Raw genomic sequence first — 6,549 nt, 5'->3', positions numbered from 1 at the left:
GGTGATGATGATGATGATGATGATGATGATGATGATGATGATGATGCGGTAATGTAGGTTGTAATGTGTGGCGGTTAAATTCCGCGAATGGATATCTGCTCTTCTTGAGGTCGCCTGGCGCATGTGTTAATAGAAGCCAAAAGTGCATTCATCAATTTTCTGAGGAGAAATTCTACGGCCCATCCCAGTCATTCAAGTAGGACCATGCTCAAACGGATTGAAATCGAACAGGGATATAAAGGCCAGAACTTAAGAGCCAAACTTGAGACATCCCTTATGTTGGTCCACGTCGGTTGGTAGTCAGTCGAATGGGGCACTTTGTGCTTTCGGGTCTTGCACACTAGATGTTCCTCTGTGTTGGGCACAGGTGGGTGCGATGTAAGTGTAAAATGAAGCTTAACTCTGTCGACGAATTTTCAGCAACCTTGTGAGTAGTGCATTGCGAATATACATGTATCGCGATATCTCGAATATCGTAGCGAATGGAACATGAGGCGGCCCGGTGCAGCACATTTAGTTGCCTGAGAACATCATAAACGAGAGATTCAGCTGGGTTCCAGGCGAGTCTCACTGTGCAATGAGCGTATTTCGCTAAAGTTTACACGTAATGCTAGAACCATCAACAGTTTTGAATCCGCCAACCCCCATTTCGGTTTTTGATCACTTTAGGCCACTCATTCTTCAACCACTTAATACACATCACACGGTCACGTGCTGCAAGCCTCGGCGTGGGACGACACTTGAACTGGACGTTTCGCCCAACTTACGAATTTATTCTCTCTCTCTAAGCTACTTGTATATTGTTGGTAGTGTGAAGAATCACGGAAATTTTCAATGGGGACTTGTTCCGACTCAGCCGACCAAAATTGTATCGCGTTCAGCTACTCAGTGTATCGCACTAATAAATCTTCACGATGGTGCAGAATTGATCTCTACGACCAAGTACTGCAAGTGCACATACATTCAGAACGATGACTGTAAGCCCTCAGTAGGGAGAGGGTTTTGGTTAAGAGGTTTCTCGTATGGGAGTGTGTAAACACCATCCCCTCTCATGTCCGTGATCACTTCAGGAGCACCACATTTGAAAAGCACTACTGATGGTGAATAACATAACAGATGACATAGTTTCAGAGAGGTTTGATACACAATCGATGGATGTACTGTTTACCAAGCCTGTCTGAAACGATGACCACCCAATCGGTTCGAAACATTTTTTTGATTGATTGGTAACAGGTGACGTTTGGGCAACACCACAAACTTTTTGTTAGGTAGCGGTTGGTTGCTGTATGGTCTGTTATTCGGAGCTTGAATTAATGATCACATAGGGACTTGGTTCTGTTGAGTTTTGAGTAGCCGATGCGGCCTTTCAGTTTGACCTCTCCTACTTGTACGCCATCACCGTTCCACGATGTTTCCAAAATTCACTCTGATATGTGGTCTATTCAGTGGTGGTCAGCTGAAGTTGAGCCCTTCGATAATTGGACTGACAACCTCCGCTCTGTGTAACTGCGATTCACATTAGCTTAATGGTTTACTGAATTTTTTGTAGGGCTCCAAGATTCCAGGAGTACCCTCGTTTTCTCAGCGTCAAGTGCTAGGCCTTCCAGTTTTAACTCAACGAATTCATTGGTTTTCATCTAGAGAAGTCAATCCATTCATCAGTATGAGCCCAAAGCAGGGCAAAATCTGTTATCTCGTTACTTCAAATATATATGGAACCAGTGTCCATTTATTAGCTTGGTTTTGTTCTTGTTGCTGCCGTTGTCGAGGTGTTCTGTTTTACAAACTTCCTCTGGTGACCTAACAAGATCACATAGAAAAATGAAGACATGACACTTTGCTGGTGATTTGAGTAACTACATGAATAGGGGTAGTGTTCGGTGTTTTGGCCTCAGGAGCAAGAATCATTCGAAACACGATGGTTACGGTAGTCGTTGTATCTCTGTGGGCTGAGCTGAATAAAATAAAAAAACCCTACAGTAATGAATTCCCACGAATGGCGAATCAAATTTGTGGATTGGCGAGGCTGGCAGCTAACTAATTACCGTATTTGAGCCATGCTCATTGTGATGTTGGAAGGCCTATTGATAGGCTTCTGAGTGGCTGCCTGCTCTGACCTCAGATTCGAATATATGATTGCTTGATATTGGACAACTAATTGATGGCCTTTTTTTTATCCAGGAAAACCTGACACAAAATATCCCCCGATCCTCAAGAGATCACGCGAAATTCAGTGAAAAAATTTCAACGAAGTATTGTAACATTTGTTTTTGTTTCCCATAGAGAATGAAAAAAACTATTCACTTTCCTCCCCGACGTGTTTCAGTGCATAGACTCCACTTTTTGAGCGGGGTTTCACACTCAGGTGTGACGATCTTGGCCTGTTGTGGGGAATGTAGTTGCGTTATTTCTGTCAGACTTATGGCGTCATGTTGCAACTGGAATTTCTAATTTTCCTGGCCATGTTTTCATCTGTCTGAAAGGAACACTGGATTTGACGTTGGAATTTGTTGGACCTTTGATGAGTCACGTGATATTAATGCGTCTGTTAGTGGGATGTCCTTGCCTGAAATAGAAAAAACCAAATATTGGGAATATGTGTATTGTGTTGCAACTTTACCTGACTGAATCCGGATAGTTAACTAGTCGGATGAATGCGTTTCAAATTGGGAGCTACAAAGTGTCCGTTAGAAAGCCATACTTATCAACCAAGGGATGATGCGATTGTGTAAGCTGCATTCTCAAATGTGTGTGCACAAATGAACTTTAAGTTGTCATAAACAATAGAACTTTGGGGGAAATACTAGGGTCGTTTGCGAATTCGGATGGTGTTCCTGGGATAATCAACGGCACTGGTCGTTTTTTTATGTTTCTCAACCGAATTTACTGCGCACGGTTTGATTCGTGTTTCACTTGGAACAATATTCAAGCTTTTTGACATATTGCACGTGATTTGTATACACTGGCCGCGTCCGAATATTGACCACCCTCCCGAATGGAGTACTTCCTCCAGGTCCTGCGAAAGTTACCACTCAATTAGCAGGCAACACGTTTTCCCCTAAAAGGCTATGAAAAATACTTGGGGTCGTTGCCCTGCCGCATTACAAAGGAGGCATTTCTTCCACGTGTACGCATGGGGAGTTAGGATGCTCAATACTCAAGTTTCGTCCTACTGAGTCCTGGATACTGCCCAATGAACTCGCCAACCAAAATTTTCATGTAAGGGAGAGGGCTTGTGGCACGTGTGCAACGAAGCAACTGTGAGACAAAGCATGCAGTGTGAGTCCAGCGGGTAGGCAGTGGATCTACTCAACGCTACGGACGCTTCCACATATTGAGTACTTAACCGTTCATTGAAAGCTCAACGGTGAAATGGCAGTCCATCTGAGCGGTACAGATTCCAGTTCAGGGTAAGGCCTAATGGGACACTGCTCAGCAGATTAGAAGTTCCAATGTTGCAAGTAGAAGAAGAGAGAAGTCCTGTACAACTGTTTCACCCGCGCTGAGAATCACCAGAAATGACGATCGACCTAGGGTCGCTCAAGAGCTCTAATCAGTCTTGAAGCGGGTAATTTCGTACAAAATAGTGATGAAATTGTATATTACTCAGATATTGCAAGTAGCCAAAGGACTATGTCGGATCACTACCAAATACTTGTTGTGATCCTGGCTACTCCGACGAATTTTGCGATTTTTCAGCTTCATGTCCTTTCAACATTGACAGGTAGTTTTAAGACCTTTCTTGGGCCTATCACAGTCTTGGTTGTTTACAACGCTACTTTTTTATTGCACTTGGGAAACGTCAAATCGTCACACCGAGTAGGGAGAACATGAGCTAGTGAATCAATAAGTTTCTGTATAATGACCGTTTAGATGATACGTGGGAATATATGAGATGAATAAACAACGACAGGAAAAAACTGTCCATCTGATTTGCTCGTCCCTAGTCTTATCCTTTTTCGTATAGCATATTTTCACACATTCGTCACGATTTAATCGACCCGCAAAGCACATAGGTACGGAATTCCTCCTAACACAGACTGACACACTCTTCATGCCTGTTGTGAGGGAAGTACTGGGGAGATACCGAGCTAGAAGCAATGATAAGATAAACTGGGAGAATTCAACAGGTTCGAGCGCAGCGGCCTGTTAAATATGCACTACTGATGACCTGTAAAAGTATTATGCCACAATAACTGTTTAGTTGTTATGAGCTGTTGCGTAGCTCACAGGAAACAAGAATTCAACCAGCATCAAACGGAAAAATTTTCAGGCCGGTTCTGTTGATAGTGAAACTGCAACTGAATTTATTTGGTGGATTTCAGTTGATCGGAACTGAGCATACGGCTAACAATCAGGGACGTGTTGCACTGTTGCTATGATTATTTCTGTTTTGTTTTGACTGTATACCTCTTGAATATTTCGGTAACAAAACTTTGGCCGTCAGGTGTTTCTTGTACTACTTAGATAACTAATACTTAGATAGCTAAGCCTCCGAATACGGTAGGCAGAGCGTGTAAAGTTTGAGCAGAACAACTCAACAGCCAATCATGATGATGATGATGATGATGATGATGATGATGATGATTCGGATGATTCGGATGATGATTCGGATGATGATGATTCGGATGATGATGATGATGATGATGATGATGATGATGATGATGATGATGATGAACTGAGTGACTGGAGACTGTTGTGGATAAAAGATGGTCACACACACGCGCACACAATCAGGTCACACGACAACACGTGAAGTTGGCTGATTGCTACAGTCGTAGAGTTTGGTCTCTGGATGTACTGGTGCTAATCTCAAGGCTGATCTGTCAGCTAGAAAGAGTGGAGTGCGATGCGGTTTAGTGCACCGATTACTGTCACATGTGACTTGAACAATGCTCAAATCTGCACCACTCGGCCAACGCGTTCAGAAAATGTAAAGTCTTCAGAATTCACGCTTCTGAAGGGTCTTTTCCATAAAAACAAGTTACATTAGCTCACGACATAGTATCTGGGATGCACCGATGCCAGACAAACGTGTCACTAAATCACTCCAGAAAGTGTACTTTCAGGGCATTCGGTTGACTAATCGCATATGCTTCACGGTCGACTGACATCTGGATTAGTCTCTGTACCATACCTGGCTGTGACCTAACCCTAACGGCTACGGGGCGTTTGGCCAACAATCGGCGTTCACTGTGGGGTCCGTAGTTTTGAAATTGGAAACGTCCTGTTTGTCAGGGCAACAGAAGATTCTCAGTGACGTGGTCAGCCAAGGTGAATGAAGGAATAGATGTCTGAATCAACGTAAAACATGCAGTCGACTCATACAAATGATGGGCGATGTACGTTCAATATTTAGACAACGGTTTGTGTGCCTATGATTGGTTCGGACATGAGCGCGTTTTGCAGTCAAATATTGTACATAAAGAGCACATTGATGGGGCGATTTGTTCCGATTGCGTACGCATCATGCGTGGGGGCCAAACGTACGGTTTGATGGTTTTATCAGTAGAGTGTCCACAAACCGAGGGTCAAGGTTTTCAACAGAAAAAACATTAGAGCTTAGAGAGCTTAGAGCATTAGGGCAACCTTATGAGTAGTGCATTACAAAATATATATGTATCGCGATATCTCGAATATCGTAGCAACTGAAACATGAGGCTGCCCGGTGCAGGACATTCAGTTGCCTGGAGACATTAAAACCGAGAGATTCAGCTGGGTTCCAGGTGAGTCTTTCGAAAAACTAAATTAGTTTGCAAATGAATGTATATTCGCTAATTTCGTGCGATTTGGGTTCAAGTAGATCACAAGGCTGACAGAAACTCGGGGACTGCGCCCACCTGATGAGCCCCAAGAAGGGCGAAACCGGTCGTGGGCTGTCGAGGAGTTTTCAGAAACCTTATGGGTAGTACATTACGATAGCATTAAAAAATGATTTCTAATTTGTTAATGAACCCAATAAGGCGGCGTATGAGATATCGCGGGATCCTGAGTTACCCTCTGCCCAAGAGTGAGCCGGTTCAGTCAAGTCGGTCAAACTGACCACCACTCTGGAAAGCAAGAATATTCGGGATCATTCTGGATCTCTTAAATTTATTGGGTCCCAAGCGAACTTGGTCACTGAGGTAGGACAGTTTTGGCCGAATAACATGAAAACAGTTAGAAATAATTTTTCATTCACGCGAAAACTCATTCCTTGACCTAATCATGCTGGCCAAGTGGGGCTAGTCACCTCAACGGGTAACCAGTTTCCGGACCTCTGACAGTGTTTTCGTGAGTATGACCCGATTGGATGTGGACTTGAAGTAAGCAACATGCTGTCCAAACTAAAATAAAACGGTGGGTGCTGGATACTGAAAGTCGTTTTCGGTTAGCGAGCTGGCTTGAGCAGATGGTAACACAGGATATGCGAGGATACACCCTGGCTTAATCTTTATTCTGTTGCGACAGACCCCTTACATGCGGATTTCTAAGCCAGACGACCATGAATGAGGTTATCCTGCTGCCCGCATACTGTTTCGTCACGTTCGTGCGCATCTATCAACCACG

The sequence above is a fragment of the Opisthorchis viverrini genome (assembly GCF_000715545.1).
Source record: "Opisthorchis viverrini unplaced genomic scaffold opera_v5_95, whole genome shotgun sequence".
Lineage (NCBI taxonomy): Eukaryota > Metazoa > Platyhelminthes > Trematoda > Opisthorchiida > Opisthorchiidae > Opisthorchis > Opisthorchis viverrini.
Note: the sequence above shows the minus strand (reverse complement) of the source record.